This window comes from Trachemys scripta, chromosome 7 (genome assembly GCF_013100865.1).
Source record: "Trachemys scripta elegans isolate TJP31775 chromosome 7, CAS_Tse_1.0, whole genome shotgun sequence".
Lineage (NCBI taxonomy): Eukaryota > Metazoa > Chordata > Testudines > Emydidae > Trachemys > Trachemys scripta.
The window spans coordinates 57732318-57751525 of NC_048304.1; the positions used below are offsets into that span (position 1 = coordinate 57732318).

Genomic DNA, 19208 nt, shown 5'->3' on the forward strand with positions numbered 1-19208 from the left:
GCTGGACGCGTGCCACATGTGGCTGAGGCAGGCCGGGGGCCGCGTCCTGCCGGGAAGGAGCCACAGCCGCGAGCGGGAGGGAGAGGCGCAGGGCTCCCTGGCAGCAGCAGGGATTCGGCCCACGCCGCCCAACCGGCCCCTGCCCGCTCCACGCTGCCCCCGCCCGCACCCACCGCGCTACCCCGCGGGCTGCAGGGCTGGAGCAGCCTCCAGGCTGCGCTCCTGGCCCCGGGTGCAGCGGCCCGGGCAGGAGCCCTCTGTCGTGGCGGAAGGCTCAAAGCTGAGCCCCCCGTCTCCCTCCCTTGCCAGCCCCCCTTTGCCTGCCGGGTGCCCGGGTGCCGGAGCTGACTCACCAGCTCCAGGATCCAGGCACCGCCGCCACCCCCTCCCTCCCAGGCTTGCGCCGCCATGCTGCAAGCCTGGGAGGGAGGAGGAATGCTGCGTGGTTGGGGAAGAGGCGGGGCCAGGGCGGGGATTTGGGGAGGTAGCCAATGGGGGAAGGGGGGCAGAGCCGGGGTGGGGGGAGGAGCGCAACATTTCTTTTTTGTCCAGTGTCCCGACCAAACATCGGTCGGGACGCGGGACAAAGAAGCAAAAATCGGGACAGTCCCGATAAAATCGAGACGTCTGGTCACCCTATTCTCTCTGCACCCATCGGGTTAAATGTTTCTCATTGGCTTGGTGCCAGCTGGAACATTATACACATACAATGATAATTCCTTTTCATGTTGCTCTCCAGGATTTAGCATATAGATCGATGAGCAGCAGACACTTAAGAAAAACACCAAGCTGAATTTTTGATAAAAATTCAAACCGAATCCTGAACCTTTTTGGAGATTTCACAAAGTCTGGTTAACCCAGGGGTAGGCAACCAATGGCATGCGTGCCAAAGGCGGCATGTGAGCTGATTTTCAGTGGCACTCACACTGCCCAGGTCCTGGCCACCAGTCCAGGGGGCTCTGCATTTTAATTTAATTTTAAATGAAGCTTCTTAAATATTTTAAAAACCTTATTTACTTTACATACAACAATAGTTTAGTTATATATTATAGACTTATAGAAAGAGACCTTCTAAAAACGTTAAAATGTATTACTGGCACGCAAACCTTAAATTAGAGTGAATAAATGAAGACTCGGCACACCACTTCTGAAAGGTTGCCGACCCCTGGGTTAACCTTTAAAAAATGTTGTGACCCTCCCCTCCCCCTTATTTTGAACCTATACAATTCTTGGTTTCAAACTGAAACATTAAGACACTGAGATTCAAGACTTGATGTGACCTAGAAGTCAGTGGAAATATTGCCATTTATTTCAGTGGGATTTGGATCAGGGTCCACGAGAAGTTATTGGAACAGGATGTGAAGGGACCAACTCCTCAGGTCAGAGTGGAGCTTAAAAGAAAACCAGTGGTTTCAAAGTTTTGAAATGCAGAGCTAACATTGAGTCATAGATTTTCAGGCAGAAGAATCTAGATCCTCTATTCTGACATCCTGGGTATAACCAAAAACCAGATCTTCCAGAAAGGCACCACATCTCAATGTGAAGACCTCAAGAGATGGACAATTCACCACTTGGTAGTCTGTTCAGTGGTTAATCACTCTCAGTATTAAAAACATGCCTCGTTCTAATTTGACTTTGTCTGGCTTCAGCTCCCTGTCACTGGGTCTTGTTCTGCCTTTCCCCTCTATAATAAACAGTCTTCTAATAGCCGCTATTTTCTCCCCTTGAAGGTGTTTATTCCATATAATCAAGTCACCTCTCAGTCTTCATTTTGAGGAGCTAAACAGAATGAGCTTTTCAAGGAGCTCGCTGTAAGGAATTTTCTTCAGCTGTTGAATCATTTTTGTGACTCTTTTCTCCAATTTTTCAACATCCTTTTAAAAATGTGGCTACCAGACAAGTACACAGTATCCCAATGCCTTACACAGAGGCAAAATCATTTCCCTATTCCTATTCACTGCTCTTCTGTTTATACACTGGAGGACCACACAAGACCTTTATGCCACAGTGTCCCACTGGGAGCTTGTGTTGAGTAGTTTGGCCACTGTGACTCCTAAATCCTTTTAACAATAACTGCTTTCCAGGATACAGTCTCCCACTCTGTAGCTAATGTTTAATATCACCAAGCAACCTTAACTCTGCCTCCATTTCTCTAAGGCCTGGTCTACACTACGGATTTAGGTCGACTTTAGCAGCGTTAAATCGAATTAAGTCTGGACACGTTCACACGACGAAGCCCTTTCTTTCAACTTAAAGGGCCCTTTAAACCGGTTTCTTTACTCCACCTCCGACGAGGGGATTAGTGATAAAATCGGCCTTAGCGGGTCGGAATTGGGGTAGTGTGGACGGAATTTGACATTATTGGCCTCCGGGAGCTATCCCACAGTGCTTCATTGTGACCGCTCTGGACAGCACTCTCAACTCAGATGCACTGACCAGGTAGACAGGAAAAGCCCCGTGAACGTTTGAATTTCATTTCCTGTTTGCCCAGCGTGGAGAGCACAGGTGACCATGCAAAGCTCATCAGCACAGGTAACCGTGATGGAGTCCCAGGATCGCAAAAGAACTCCAGCATGGACCGAACGGGAGGTACGGGATCTGCTCGCCATATGGGGAGATGAATCAGTGCTAGCTGAACTCCGTAGCAGTAAAAGAAATGGCAAAATATTAGAAAAGGTCTCCAAGGCCATGAAGGACAGAGGCCATAGCAGAGATGCACAGCAGTGCTGCGTGAAAATCAAGGAGCTAAGGCAAGCCTACCACAAAGCCAGAGAGGCAAAGGGAAGGTCCGGGGCAGAGCCGCAAACATACCGCTTCTACGCGGAGCTGCATGCCATGCTAGGGGGTGCAGCCACCACTACCCCAACCGTGTGCTATGACTCCATCACTGGAGAAACACACAGGGAAGCGGGTTCGGGGTACGAGGAAGATGAGGATGAAGATAATATAGGTAGCTCACAGCAGCAAGGAAGCGGAGAAACCGTTTTCCCCGACAGCCAGGATATGTTTATCACCCTGGACCTGGAGCCAATAACCCCCGAACTCACCCAAGGCGTGCTCCCAGACCCTGAGGGCACACAGGGGACCTCTGGTGAGTGTACCTTTGTAAATATTACACATGGTTTAAAAGCAAGCGTGTTTAGTGATTAATGATTAATTTGCCCTGGCAATCGCGGCCAGTACAGCTACTGGAAAAGTCTGTTAACGTGTATGGGGATGGAGTGGAAATCCTCCAGGGACATCTCCAGAAAGCTCTCCTTCATATACTCCCAAAGCCTTTGCAAAAGGTTTCTGGGGAGGGCTGCCTTATCCCGTCTGCCATGGTAGGACACTTTACCATGCCAGGCCAGTAGCATGTAGTGTGGAATCATTGCATAACAAAGCATGGCAGCGTATGGGCCCGGTGTTTGCTGGCATGCAGACAACATCCATTCCTTATCGCTCTTTGTTATCCTCAGGAGAGTGATATCATTCACGGTCACCTGGTTGAAATGGGGTGATTTTATTAAGGGGACATTCAGAGGTGCCCCTTCCTGCTCTGCTGAACAGAAATGTTCTCCGCTGTTAGCCACGCGGTGGGGGAAGGGGTGAAGTGATCATCCCTGATAATTGGGGGGGGGAGGTTAGTTGGGTTTGTGCTGCATGTTAAGCCGGAAACCGCAGCCCCTCCTTTTACATTGCAAACCCATTTTAAATGGCCAACCCAATGGGTACTTGGTATGGGAAATTAGGGCGCTACTGTTTGAAACCATTCCCACATGTTAAGAAGGTTAAAAAAGCCAAAAGACTGTGGCTAATCATGGCTGCCTGTAAGCCGAAATCTGTTGCCTGGCACTGCGTGAGTGATCTCTCACACCAAACCGGCAGGCCCTCAATATAAGAGGAAAAATGCAACCTTGTAACGAAAGCACGTTTCTGTGTAATGTGAACAGCAAAATTTAACGTGAAAGAGTGTACACATTGTTCTCTAAAATGTGTCTTTTTTAACCACCTCTCCCTTCTCCTTCACCAGCTGCAAATGTTTCTCCTTCACAGAGGCTAGTGAAGATTAGAAGGAGAAAATGGCGGACTCGGGATGACATGTTCACGGAGCTCCAGATGTCCTCCCATGCTGAAAGAGCACAGCAGAATGCGTGGAGGCAGTCAATGTCAGACTACAGAAAAGCACAGTATGAACGAGAGGAGAGGTGGCGGGCTGAATCGCGGGATGAACAGAGCAAGTGGTGGGCTGAAGATGATAGGTGGCATCAGCTTGCAGACAGAAGGCAAGAGTCGATGCTCCGGCTGCTGGAACATCAAACTGATAAGCTCCAGCGTATGGTTGAGCTGCAGGAAAGGCAGCAGGGGCAGAGACCGCCGCTACAGCCCCTGTGTAACCAACAGCCCTCCTCCCCAAGTTCCATAGCCTCCTCACCCAGACGCCCAAGAACACGGTGGGGGGGTCTCCGGCCACCCAGTCACTCCACCCCAGATGATTGCCCGAGCATCAGAAGGCTGGCCTTCAATAAGAGTTAAAGTTTTAAACTGCAGTGTGTCCTTTTCCTTCCCTCCTCCCCCACCAATCCCGGGCTACCTTGGCAATTATCCCCCTAGTTGTGTGATGAATTAATAAAGAATGCATGAATGTGAAGTAACAATGACTTTATTGCCTCTGCAAGCGGTGCTCGAAGGGGGGAGGGGAGTGGGGGGTAGTTGGTTTACAGGGAAGTTGAGTTAACCGGGTCGGGGAGGGCGGAGGGTTCATCAAGGAGAAACAAACAGAAGTTTCACACCGTAGCCTGGCCAGTCACAAAACTCATTTTCAAAGCTTCTCTGATGCTCATCATGCCCTGCTGTGCTCTTCTAACTGCCCTGGTGTCTGGCTGTGCGTAATCAGCGACCAGGCGATGTGCCTCAATCTCCCACCCCGCCATAAATGTCTCCCCCTTACTCTCACAGATATTGTGGAGCGCACAGCAAGCAGCAATAACAATGGGGATATTCTTTTCGCTGAGGTCTGAGCGAGTCAGTAAGCTGCGCAAGCGCGCTTGTAAACATCCAAATGCACATTCCACCACCATTCGGGACTTGCTCAGCCTGTAGTTGAACAGGTCCTGACTACTGTCCAGGCTGCCTGTGTACGGCTTCATGAGCCATGGCATTAAGGGGTAGGCTGGGTCCCCAAGGATCACAATAGGCATTTCAACATCCCCAACGGTTATTTTCTGGTCCGGGAAGAAAGTCCCTTCCTCCAGCTTTCGAAACAGACCAGAGTGCCTGAAGACACGAGCATCATGTACCTTTCCCAGCCATCCCACATTGATGTTGGTGAAACGTCCCTTGTGATCCACCAGGGCTTGCAGCAGCATTGAAAAGTACCCCTTGCGGTTTATGTACTCGGTGGCTTGGTGCTCCGGTGCCAAGATAGGGATATGGGTTCCGTCTATCGCCCCATCACAGTTTGGGAATCCCATTGCAGCAAAGCCATCCACTATGGCCTGCATGTTTCCCAGAGTCACTACCCTTGATATCACCAGGTCTTTGATTGCCCTGGCAGCTTGGATCACAGCAGCCCCCACAGTAGATTTGCCCACTCCAAATTGATTCCCAACTGACTGGTAGCTGTCTGGCGTTGCAAGCTTCCACAGGGCTATCGCCACTCGCATCTTAACTGTGAGGGTTGCTCTCATCCTGGTATTCTGGCGATTCAGGGCAGGGGAAAGCAAGTCACAAAGTTCCATGAAAGTGCCCTTACGCATGCGAAAGTTTTGCAGCCACTGGGAATCATCCCACACCTGCAGCACGATGCGGTCCCACCAGTCTGTGCTTGTTTCCCGGGCCCAGAATCGGCATACTGTTTCCCGGGCCCATGAACCTGCCCCAGTAACACCATGATTTGCACATTGCTGGGGCCTGTGCCTTGTGAGAGGTCTATGTCCATGTCAATTTCCTCATCACTCTCATGGCCGCGCTGCAATCGCCTCCTCGGCTGGTCCTGGTTTTGCTTTGGCATGTCCTGGCTCTGCATATACTCCAGGATAATGTGCGTGGTGTTCATAGTGCTCATAATTGCCGCGGTGATCTGAGCGGGCTCCATGATCCCAGTGCTATGGCGTCTGGTCTGAAAAAAGGCACGAAACTAGTATCTGACGGACGGAGGGAGGGGCGAGTGACGACATGGCGTACAGGTACAGGGAATTAAAATCAACAAAGGTGGCTGTGCATCAGGGAGAAACACAAACAACTGTCACTCAGAATGGTCCCCCCCAAAGATTGAACTCAAAACCCTGGGTTTAGCAGGCCATTGATTTCACGGAGGGAGGGGGAAGCAAATGAATACAGAACAAATCTATTTTTTACATCTTAAGCTGGCAGACGATGGTGCAGCATGACTGATAGCCCTCGGCATCTTCTGGGTGCTTGGCAGAAAATAGCATACTACGACTAATAGCCATCATCGTCGAGACTGTTTGATAGGACTGAGCATGTCTGCCCAGGTGCCCATGATTGACAGCCACTGCAGTACGATGATGACAGATATCAATCGTAATATACCATCTTCTACCAAAAGGCAAGGGACTGCTGCTGCGTGCAATGCAGCCCCACGTCTGCCAGCCCCACGTCTGCCAACACCCAGATCGCCGATGCAGGCTACCAGTCATACTGCACTGTCTACTGCCAAAAGGCAATTAGCTGCTGCTGTGTAGCAATGCAGTACCACGTCTGCTGGCACCCAGATGACATATCGTGACGGTGAGCTGAGCTGAGCTGAGCGGGCTCCATGCTTGGCGTGGTATGTGGTCTGCACAAGTAACCCAGGTAAAAAGGCGTGAATCGATTGTCTGCCGTTGCTCTGACGGAGGGGGAGGTGCCTGACGACATGTACCCAGAACCCCCCGCGACACTGTTTTGCATCATTCAGGCATTGGGATCTCAACCCAGAATTCCAATGGGCAGCGGAGACTGCGGGAACTGTGGGATAGCTACCCACAGTGCAATGCTCCAGAAGTTGACGCTAGCCTCGGTACTGTGGACGCAGTCCGCCGACTTAATGCACTTAGAGCATTTTATGTGGGGACACACACAATCGGCTGTATACAACCGATTTCTATAAAACCGGCTTCTATAAATTTGACCTAATTTCATAGTGTAGACATATCCTAAGACTTACATTTTCTTCACTGTAGCACTCTTTTGCCACATCCTAGCCACAGTCTGCTACGTCTGGTCTACACTTAAAAATTAGATTGTCTTTATTACGTTGCTCAGGGCTATGAAAAATTTCTCTCTGATCACTGTAGTTAGATAACCCTAACCTCCAGTGTAGATGCAGCTAGGCTGAAGGGAGAATTTTTTCATTAATCTAGCTATCACCTCTCGGACAGTTGGATTAACAACACTGATAGAAGCAACAAAGAGTCCTGTGGCACCTTATAGACTAACAGATGTATTGGAGCATAAGCTTTCATGGGTGAATACCCACTTTGTCAGACACATGTAACACTGATAGAGCAACCCCTACCATGAATGTAGGAAACATCTACACTGCAGTTCTAGAGCGCCATAGCTGCAGAGCCATAGCACTTTTAGGGTAGACATAACTTAGGACAGTGATATTCAACTAGATCTACCCGTGGGCTGATTTGAAAATTTTATGACAAGAGATGGGCCATTTGAGCAGAAGACTCACAAAACAAAACAAAATAAAAAATTCAGCTGCCAATGCCAATGACTGCAACATGAGTATTAGTATTTCTATCTTTTAACAAAATTTATAAATCATAAATTATCACCTTTGCTTTGGTTTCCAAATGGAGCATTGGACACAGAAGAGAGCGCTGTTCCTCCCCTCCCCCTCCATCACTCTCTCAATGCCAGGGGGCTGGGCACATAATCCATTGCTCCCATACAAAGGGGCTGCTGTCCCCACCACTTGAGCCCGGATTGTGCCACTTTCAAATTGGATCAGGGTACATGCCCAGCTGGAAGAGCCTCCCACCCCTTGTGCAAGAGGGTTCAGGATTGGGCCCAGTTCTCATCTCCTCCCAGTGCGGGTCCCCCACGGGGGGCAGGCCAGGCAGTGCCCCCCCGCCAAGCACCATGGCAGGGTCAGTGGGTCAGCGGCCCCCGGCTGGAGTGCATAGCTGCCTCCCTGCCTGGCAGAGCCCTACTCCGACTGCTCTGCTCTGCCTCCGGCGGCACTAGGGCCACCTCCCGGAGCCTCCTGTGATGTTGCACTCTATATGTTTTTATGAAAATATGCTAATGAGTGTGAATATAATGTAACTGGAATATGCTTCATGCAAAAGATCTCTTGTAAGGTATCATTACAAAGCTTATAATCTACTGCGTGTGGTCATCCTATTTGTATAAATGTACCACTCTTGTATCTGAAACTAGTAATATGAACTACAACTCTGAGGTCCTATTGTAGTTATGCAAAGTGTGGGCCATTAATGGTGATTTGAAATCTTCATGGCTCCCATCAACCAGGACAATTGACTGTGGATGGCTCTGTTTGCTTGCAGGACTTTCTGGGAAGAATGAGGGCTTGGAGTCTTACAGTGACATGTGATCATGTCACCTGAACTGGAATCCAACTCTAACCTGGTGCTTTTCCATTTAGAAGGAGCGGTGGGAATGCAGAGAGGGGGGAAATGGATTCCCACCTTGTGCAAAACATATATAAGGGGGTGGAACAGAACAAAGGGGGCTGCAATCATGAGAAATCCCCTAGCTACCACATGAGTTGGAACAAGGACTGTACTGGGGGAAGGAGTGGGCCCAAACTGGAAGCCGTCCAGTCTGTGATAGAATGGTGAGATTTTATCTGTATTCAGTTTTCTTACTGTATTAGGTTTAGACTTGTGGGTTTTATTTTATTTTGTTTGATAATTTACTTCATTCTCTCTGTTATTACTTGGAACCACTTAAATCCTACTTTTTGTATTTAATAAAATCACTTTTTACTTCTTAATGAACCCAGAGTATGTGTTAATACCTGGGGGAGCAAACAGCTGTGCATATGAACTGCCAAGCCCTGGCACAAATTAAGCACTGGCTGGCAGGCCCCACAGGAAGCCTTGGCTGGCCATCTATTGAGTATCACTGCCTTAGGAGACTATAAATGAGGTTTATTTCAATGATCTTGGAGAGATCTAGTGCATGACCTAATCTGAGATATTGAATAGATATTCATACCCACATAGGGTTTTCAGAACAGGAGGTGAGATGCTGGGGACTCTATATGGGTGATCATGGCCTTTGAGGGCCCTTCTTATTTTTATTAATGATTTGTATCACAGTAGCCTGTAGAGGCCCCAAGTAAGACAGGGCACAGTTGCACTGGGGCTGTACATACACACGAAGTGGGAGGCAGTCCCTGCCTCAAAGAGCTCACAGTCTAAACAGGCCAAACATAGAAAGAGTGGGAGAAAGGAGATGTTCTTATCCCTATTTTAGAACTGGGGAGGTGGGCTGGTGCTCCCCCCCTCTCTGTCAGGCCCCATCTGAGCTGTCCCCCTTTGTGCCCCCCACCAGCACCACTGGCCAACCAAAGCCATAGGTTGAGGACTGAGAGAAGGGCTTGCTCTCAGCAGCCCCCCAGCACTCCCTGCAGCTGAGGAGCAGCAGCCCAGTGGGGCATTCATTCCTCAGGCTGGGGAGACAAACATGTTTCCACTATCACCAGCTTTTTGTGGTCTCCATCAAGAAGGGCCCCTTCAATTCCCAGGTAATATGTAATGGATGAAATTTATCCCTTCTGTCCCTGCTGGCTGTTTAGACTGTCCATCGTGGCAGCACCTGCCCCTCACCACTGCGTCTGAGATCCAAAGCAGGTGGACTGACTCCAGAGTGCAGTTTACAGATAGACTATGGGCTGTTGCTCAATGTTTGGGTAGCAGAGCAGTCAGATACATATCCGTTCATGTGCACTTTGTGAGGTAAGTGTGCCTGGTTCACATGCGGGGACCTTGTTACACTGACCCACGCCTTTGTTACTCAAGACCAGACTAATGTAATCTGCCAAGTGAAGCAAGGCTGACACTCATCTCAATGGCATTTCTGTATGCGTCTGTCTGTCTGTAACATGATAGCTCTTGACTAGACCGCTACAGCCGAGAAATTCCAACATTTCAGGGAATGTTCCAGGCCTCAATGAGCAGAAGTCTACTGGTTTGGGTGAAAACTGGAAAAAAGGAAAGGGCTACACTGGGGACACACAAAGCCCTTGGGCATCTGGTTTGCAAAGCCAACAGCTTCAGCCACCTCTGTCACTGTTCACAGGGCAACGTACCAGTGGATGGCAGCCATTAGCACCTTCCAACCAGCACCCCTCATCTCAGCTCTGATGATCCTTCCTGTGCAGATTTCAGATGCTGACACCCTAAAAGAAAAGAAAGGAACAAAGAAGAAAGAAAGAAAATGTGAGAATGGTGGAGGGAAGGGGAATGGGAAGGCCTGGGTGGAAGGGGGCAGTAGGGGTGCACATAGAGACCCTGGCATGGGAGGCAGAATGGAGACAATGGTCTGGGGAAATGCAGGGGCATAAGAGAGCCCCAACCAAGGTTGGGAAGGGTAAAATGGGGGTACACAGAATTCAAGGGGCTGGTTTTGGCCTTTAAAGGCCTAGATGGTCTGAGCCCTGGTGACCAAGAGTCCTGCTTCCCTTCCTGGCCATTCACCTGCAGGCTCTCAGCCTGAAGTGCCTGTGATATAACCGGGATGGCAATGGTGACAAGGGCCTTCTCTGTGCAGCTTTTACTGTCCCAAAGGAAGGGGCTTCCATCACTTTCGCCATCCGTAGAACTTGCTTTTCAGAATTGTTATGTGAGATTCAGCCAAAATGTCTAGGTTTTACTGGGGTGTATCTTTTCTCATGGCTCCTAGTTACACTCTGAAGTCTCAGGAGCTGCTCTCCCTCCTTGCTGTGTAAACCCCTCAGTTACTTGTCATGGCTTTCACAGCTGAGCTGTACTTATGTAGTGATTTTAATCTCTCCTCTTCTGTCAATGTCTACAGGCCTCTTCCTTGTTTAGTTTTCACCCCCTCTGAATTCCTGTCAGTTTGGTGATACCTTTCTGGCACCAAAATGCCTCTGCTGGTGGGCAATGACCTAATTGTGATCTCACAGAGCCTTCTTGAATTCCCCCTACTGCTTTGCTAACTTATAAGGTCTCTGTGCACACAGCCCAAAATTACATTGGCTTCATTTCCTCTGCAGTTGAATTGCAAACTCTTATCCATTTTGCTACTCTCTCTCACACACACCAAGTCTTTTTTAGTGCAATTGCTTTACTAGTATTTCTCCTGCACAGACTACCTGCTCTGGACTCACTCCCCTGAACTGGTTAGCTTGTATAGGTGGCCTTGTCCTCTAATGGAGATAGGGAACCAAGGACAGATGGGGATGGGGATGGGGATGGGGATGGAGCTATTTTATGGGCCAGGGGCTAAATTCTGCTCTCATTTACACTCATGAAACTCCAGAATAACTCCACTAACTTTGGTGGGGTGATTCTAGATTTATAACGTGCAATGAGAGCACACTATTGCCCTAGGCATCTAGTCGGTGCTCTGATAAACAGGGCTTTACAAAGTTTAACAGATTCTTGGTCAGTTAGTGGCAGATCTCAGAACAATGCTTTAGGCACAAGATCATCCTTTTCCACAAGCTCAACTGGCTTAATGGCTCAACCTTTCTTGTAATAAAGTGACTGCCTGACATGCACATAAAACAAGCATCTCATCTCACTTGGGACAGTGCAATTGCCAATGAAGAGATTTCCATAGGGGCTACAACCTGACTCTCCCTGAGCTGCTCTGGTCTGCAGTGATGGACATTTCCTTCTTGAGGTCGCATCAATCTCTGCAGGCCATGTCACTCCTATGAAGAGCTGCTGCAGTAAAATGGGCACCTCACGCGTCATCAGTGCTGATTCTCCCTTTGAAGACATAACAACAGGAACAGACCCTGTATCTCTAGGTCACTGACACTGCTGTGCTGGGAACTGCAGGGACACCTCAGCTACAGCACAGGTTACGTCCCTCCTGGATGCGCAAGATGCTAAAGAAGCACTCAAGGAGGACAAGGCCGTTGTGGAGAAGCTAAAGGAATTCTTTGCATTGGTCTTCACTGCAGAGGATGTGAGGCAGATTTCCGCACCTGAGCCATTCCTTTTAGGTGACAATTTTGAGGAACTGTCCCAGATCGAGGTGTCATTAGAGGAGGTTTTGGAACAAATTGATAGATCAACAGTAGTAAGTCATCAGGCCCATATGGTATTCACCCAAGAGTTTTGAAGGAGCTCAAATATGAAATTGCAGAACTGCTAATTATGGTATATAACCTATCACTTAAATCAGCCTCTGTACCAGATGACTGGAGGACAGCTAATGTAACACCAATTTTTTAAAAAGTCTCCAGAGGCAATCTTGGCAATTACAGGCCAGTAAGCCTAACTTCAGCACCAGGCAAACTGGTTGAAACTGTAGTAAAAAACAGAATGATCAGGCAAATAGATGAACACAATATACTGGGGAAGAGTCAACATGGCTTTTGTAAAGGAAAATCATGCCTCACCAATCTATTAGAATTCTTATACAGGGTCAACAAAACTTGTGGACAAGAGGGATCTAGTGGATATAGTGTACTTGTACTTTCAGAAAGCCTTTGATAAAGTCTCTCACCAAAGGCTCTTAAGCAAAGTAAGCTGTTATGGGATAAGAAGGAAGGTTCTCTCGTGGATCAGTAATTGGTTAAACGATAGGCAACAAAGTGTAGGATTAAATGGTCAGTTTTCATGGTGCAGAGAGGTAAATAGCAGAGCCCCCCTTGGATCTGTCCTGGGACCAGTGCTGTTCAACATACTCATAAACAATCTTGAAAAGGGGGTAAATAGAGAGATGGCAAAATTTCAGACAATACAAAATTGATCAAGACAGTTAATGCCACAGCAGACTGTGAAGACTTACAAAGGGATTTCACAAAACTGGGCAACAAAATGGCAGATGAAATTCAATGTTGATAAACGCAAAGCAATGCACATTGGAAAATATAATCCCAACTATATATACAAAATGATGGAGATCTAAATTACCTTTTTCCACCGAAGAAAGATCTTGGAGTCATTGTGGATAGTTCGTTGAAAACATCTGCTTGGTATTCTGTGGCAGTCAAAAAATCTAATAATGTTAGGAACCATTAAGATATAGCTAGATAATAAGACAGTAAATATCATAATGACGCTACATATATCCATGGTATACTGACACTCTGAAAACTGCATGCAGTTCTGGTCGCCCCATCTAAAAAAAGAAATATTAGAATTGGAAAATGTAGAGAAAGGCAACAAAAATGCTATGGGTATGGAACAGCTTTCATGTCAGAGGAGATTAAAAAGAGTGGAACTGTTCAATTTAGAAAAGAGACGACTAAGAGCAGATATGACAGATGTCTATAAAATCGTGACTGGTGTGGAGAAAGGGAAGAAGGAAGTGTTATTTACCCCTTGACATGACACAAGGACCAGTGCTCACCCAATGAACAGGAGTGCTGGAACAATTTTTATAGTGGGGGTGCTGAGAGCCATTGAACCAAACTGTAAACCCTGCAGATAAGGGAAACCACTTCAATCCAGGGGGTGCAGTAGCACCCCCCGCACCTATGCCAATTTCATTAATAAGCAGCGAGTTTCAAACAAACAAAAGGAAGAATTTCTTCACACAATGGACAGTCAATCTGTGGAACTTGTTGCCAGGGAATTTTGTGAAGGCCAAAAGTATAATTGGGTTCAAAAAAAGAAATTAGATACATTCCTGGAGGATAAGCCCATCAATGGCTATTAGCCAAGATGGTCAGGGATGCAACCCCATGCACTAGGTGTCCCTAACCTCTGACTGCCAGATGCTGTGAATGAATGACAGGGGATGGGTCACTCAATAATTGGCCTGTTCTGTTCGCTCCCTCTGAAGTATCTGGCACTGACCACTGTCAGCTAGGGTGACCAGATGTCCCGATTTTATCAGGACTGTCCCGATATTTGCTTGTTTCTCCTGGGACACTGGACAAACAAGCAATTTTTGTCCTCCGCTCTGGCTCGCACCCCGACTCTGCCCCCTCCTTCCTCCACTGGATAGCTCCCCAAATCCCCGCCTCTTCCCCAAGCATGCCGCATTCCTCCTTCTTCTCAGGCAAGCGCTGGAGGGAGGAGGCCTGGGGACGGCTGGGTGTGTCCGGCCTGGCCCCGGCCCGAGCACAGGCAGGAGGGCGGGGCAGTACCTGCAGGGGGGCAGCCCCAGGTCCGACCTGGGGAACCGGCTCCCTACGCACCCATGGGTGGGGGTGGGGGTGCAGCAGCTGCCCGTGTGGGGACTCCGGTTCCTCGGGGCTTCACCTCCGCCATGTGCGCCCCAGCCTTTGGGCGGAAGCAGCCGGGACCCGAGCGGGCGCAAGCCAGCTCGGTGCACGCAGGCTTTCGGGCCCTGCGCAGCATGCGCTGTAAAATCGCGCAGAGCCTCTGCTGCCGCTGCACTCCATTCCCCAGTGCAAGGCTGGAGCTTGAACGCGCGCAGAGGGACAGGTCAGGTGTGAGCGGGGCTGCAAAAGCCTTGCCTCGGACCCTGACTGTGAAAGCCCTTGCTCCCCCAACTCCGGGGCCACCACTCTGATGGGATTGCATGGGGGGAGGTGGAGACGAGGCGGGGGGAGGGGGAGCATGCTCCGGCTTTTTTTTTTTTTTTTTTTCCCTCTGCCGCCGTTTTTTTTCCTCCCTCCCTCGTGTCCCGATATTTCAGTTGTGTCATCTGGTCACCCAAACTGTCGGCAGACAGGATACTGGGCTAGATGGACCATTGGTCTGAACCAGCATGGCCATTCTTATGTTCCTTTGCTTCCCTGGTTTCAGAAACCTGCACCAGCCTGCTGGGGGGAGGGGAGAGGAGATGGAAACAACTCCCCAGTCGCAGAAGTTTCAGACTGATGAGGCAGGGAACCTGCTGAGCTACTTAACCCCAGATGAGCCTACCAAGGACTCCCAAGGGATGGGTGAACTAGAGAGGAGCACTGCATTTAGGGTGTTTTTAAATCACCTGTACTGTCTGTCTACTCCTCACATGAGTAAGCAAAAGACAGTCGTGTGAGACTTCTGAGTAAAGCCTCCATATGTGACATGCTTCACCACTACCACGTGCCTCTGAAGAGAGTCACCCTGAAGGCTCGTACCTTCAGTGCAATTCTGGGAGAGGGTGTGTTTAAGCTACGCGGTATCGCACAGCACTGGACCAGGGGCTACACTTCCATGAAGAGGAAGCAAAATCAGAAATCAGAGCCTGGGAAATGTGCCAGAGAGGCCAAGAACGGTGTAGCTGACAGGGTTATTCTGCAGTGCCCCCTTCGGGCCACGCATGGTACTGCAGCTGTTCCTCTCAATCTGCAAAGTTTGGCCACCTCTTTTCGGTCAGGGTAGCGTGTGCCGTAACTTGACATCAGTCACTAACCAATCAAGTAGCAGAAACAGCAAATCAGGACTCAGCTGTCTTCCCCTTTCAACACAGAGGAGGTGTTGCAGGGTTGATGCACCTCTCCACAGGCATCAGACTGCGAAAGATGAAAAACCAGGGTTACGGCTCAAATGGCCAGAGTATATGCAGCTGCCTTTGCCTTCAAGGCAGCATGGCCCAGTGGCCAGAGTCTATGTGGCTGCCCTTGAGCAGTGAGCGTGCTCCTTGGAATGGTGACCACACCCTGTGGTGGGTGAATTGTGGATTAGGGGGAACCCGGGCCCACCGTATTCTATCAAGTCCCAACCCAGGGCCCTGAAGAACTGATTTTCCTATGTTCAGGCTCGGTCGCTCTTTGCAACAGTTCCATTCCGTGGGTCACTTCCTACCCTCACTTCCATCATTGGTAATCTCCTGGTGTCAACAAACTCTTCTGTGTCATCCTCAGCAGTCAACTGGGTGTCTGCAGGCGCCTCAGCACAGTCAGCCTCTGCAACTGGGTGCTCCTGCAGCTTCCTGGCCGGAGCCTGTAAACACATGCCCACTCTCCTCCTCAGTCAGCCCAGACTGAGATAAGCTTCTCCCTTTTATACCTTGTCTCCAGTCTGAGCATGCCCAGCAGGGGCGAAGGGGTGTGGCCTCTTCAACCCACAGAATGTGGTTAACATTAACTGGGCCAGTGTGGGGTTGATACACCCCATCACAGGGAGGAAAGAAATCTTCAAAATTTAAACACTTAGTTGCAGTGCTTAGGGCAAGGCCTTAACCTGGGCCCAGGTTCTGGGTTAGTCCTGTGGAGTTCCTCCTCTGTCCCAGTACATCTCTTCCCCTGAGCAAAAGCAGGCAAACCTTCTTAACAGGCCTGCTGGCTCCCAATTTGTCAGTATTTCCTCCTGGCCCTTCAAAGCCTCTGGAGGACTGTCTTGCTGGATGCATAGTCTGAGTGGAATTTTTCTGCAAGGGTCTGTTCTAGCTCCAGCTCTTTTCAACCCTGAGAGAGCAGGTTTCCTGCATCCCAAACTTTTTTTTGTTTTGTTTTGGTTTTTTTTGGATTAGCACTGAGCCTTGCCTTTTTCAGTGACTGCAACACAGAATCCAAATTGTACTAAAAATATCTACATCATCCAAATAGGCTGCTGCAAACTGGCTGTGCTGGGGTAGGACCTGGTCCCTAAGCCTCTGGAATGTGGTCAGGCACCAGTGCAGCCCAAAAGGCATAGTCATAAATTGAAAAAGTCCAAGATGGGGGGCACATGCTGTCTTTTCTTTGGAATTGGAAGCTAGGAGTATCTGCCAGTAACGTTTAATTAAGTCAAGTATGGTTATGTATTTAGACTTTTCAAGGGGTGCAAGGAGTTTGTTGATGCATGGCATCAGGGAAGCATCAAATTGTGATACTGAAATTGTGGCCCAGGGATGTGCTGGCCACCGCTTCCCGCTGCCCCTATTGGCCGGGAGCGGCGAACCGCGGCCAGTGGGAGCCGTGATCGGCCAAACCTGTGGATACGGCAGGTAAACAAACCAGCCCGGCCCACCAGGGTGCTTACCCTGGCGGGCCGTGGGCCAAAGGTTGCTGATCCCTGCTCTATGGAATCATGGAATTGAATATCTAATACATTGTCATTTTGTTTACCTGGAGCGTCTGCAGGCATGGAGCCGCACGGCTCCCTGTGGCCACGGTTCGCTGTTCCCAGCCAATGGGAGCTGTGGGAACTGGCGCACCACAGGGAGCTGAGGGAATCCATGCCTGCAGATGCTCCAAGTAAACAAAATGTCCTGACCCAGCAGCGGCTTACCCTGATGAAGTTTTCCAACCCCTGAAATATAGGGTCGGCTTATGAAATGGTCATACATTTTTTGCTATTTTTACCTATCCATTTTGGGGGGTTGGCTTATAAACAAACAGGATAATGAATGAGTATATACGGTAATTAGTTGCTGGGAGTGCTCAAGCAACCCTTTTACTCAACTCAGAAAGTCAAGAAGAATCATCCCTCCAAAAATGTGTATGAAGAATCCACAACTTCTCAAAAAACAATATATATATTTCTAATAATTATTTAATTTTAAAAGAGTGTTTTGAGAAAACAAAACTGTAAAGAACAGCATGGACTTTTGAAAACAGAATTTCATTTCTGGTAGAATTCTAATGAAATTGAAGGAATAGCGCAGAAAACTACTAACTCTAAAATTACATCTCTAATGTACATATGCCTTAACAAACTATGTATGTCATAAGATGAAAAGACTCCTAAGGAAAACCTGGAAAGGTACTGAACCAATGAAAGGGTGAGAGCAACCAACTTTGAATCTAAACGAGCTTGGAAGAGGTGCATTTTCCTATAATAGAATGAAAATAGGAAGAAGAGCATGAGAACTCTAAAGTAAGCAACTCCCAACCCCCCACACACATCCTCTCTGCTCCCCGGCTTACCCAGCAAGTACCTCACAACTCATTTGAAAGACTTACCTCTAATTCCATGCCAGTGATTCAGGTCTCTATGAAAGAAACATCCATGCAGCCAGCTCAAATGTCTCAGCATGGACCTTGCCTAGCTGCTGACCAGAAGTTGGCTCTGCTCTAGCCTGCTCCACTGTCTCGGTGTGGACCTTGCCCACAAGCTGGCTGGAAGCTGAGTTTCTGCGGCCTGCTGCCCAAGTCTGCCATTTCTGAGGGAAGTGGGGAGCAGAGGTGCTGTCCTTCAGACTCACCTCAGAAAACCAAAATAGCTGGGTTTTTGTTTTCAGTTGAGCAGTTTTGAGGAGAAAAATCTTCCAAGCCAATGAGATAACTGAAGGAAATTTAGTTAAAAATCCTGTGAAAGCTCTGGAGTCTACTGCATGTCTGGCTTGGAGGCAGAGAAGTCTGTGGAACTCTTCTTAGGGGACGGCCCTATGCTGAGGCTCACAGCAAAGATCTGGTCTGCCCCCTGTTTGCAAGGAAATGGGGAACACCCCATGGTGAAGACTCTCTCTGACATTATTGACATGAACTGTGACCGTATAAGATCATTGTTGCAACCAAGATCCTATAGTGGCACCAAATCTTGTACAAAGGAGGTCAAGTAAGGTGTCTATGAAAAGGTTATGATTTGCTGGTTATGATTATGCTATCCATATGCATGTATCATTTTTGTATTTAAAGTTATAAGTATTGGCTCTATACTGTCTGTATTTCAAACTTGTGCAATGCTTCTGGGTGACACCCCAGACAGGTTGTCATCAGCACTGCCTAGCCTGCTTGATGGCCCATTAAGGATCATCAGCTATACAATTGACCCATTGAGAGAAGGCAGATACACCTTATGACTCAGCAAGGCATTCAGGGACATGCCTATGGAGAGAACTCTAAGGCTTTCAAGCCATGTGCTGGGCAGCTTGTGTTTGAAACAAAAGAAGCACAGGCTGCATGGCAAGAGACTATAAAAGGCAGCTGCATCATCTCAATTTTGTCTTCTATCCTGCTTCTGACCTCTGGAGGAACTTTGCTAGAAACTGAAGCTCTGAACAATGGACTGAATGACCCATCTAAGCTGTGGATGTACTCCAGAGACTTAACTTAAGTCAGCAGTTTATTCCATCACTGCTACAAGCCTGAACCAAGAACTTTGCCATTACTGTATGTAATTAATTCCATTTAACCAATTTTAACTCTCTTCTATATTTCTTTCTTTTTATGAATAAACCTTTACATTTTAGATTCTAAAGGATTGGCAATAGCATGATTT

The 19208-nt window shown here is 48.5% G+C and overlaps 1 long non-coding RNA gene across 1 annotated transcript; it reads right to left on the reverse strand.

Annotated features, from left to right (window-relative positions):
• Positions 1–10276: 10276 nt before the first annotated feature.
• Positions 10277–13331, reverse strand: LOC117880986. Its single transcript, XR_004646655.1, has 3 exons — positions 13080–13331; positions 11783–11924; positions 10277–10366 (listed from the first exon to the last, which is right to left on the reverse strand). It is a non-coding gene; the product is annotated as an uncharacterized LOC117880986 (long non-coding RNA).
• Between the last annotated feature and the right edge of the window lie 5877 nt (positions 13332–19208).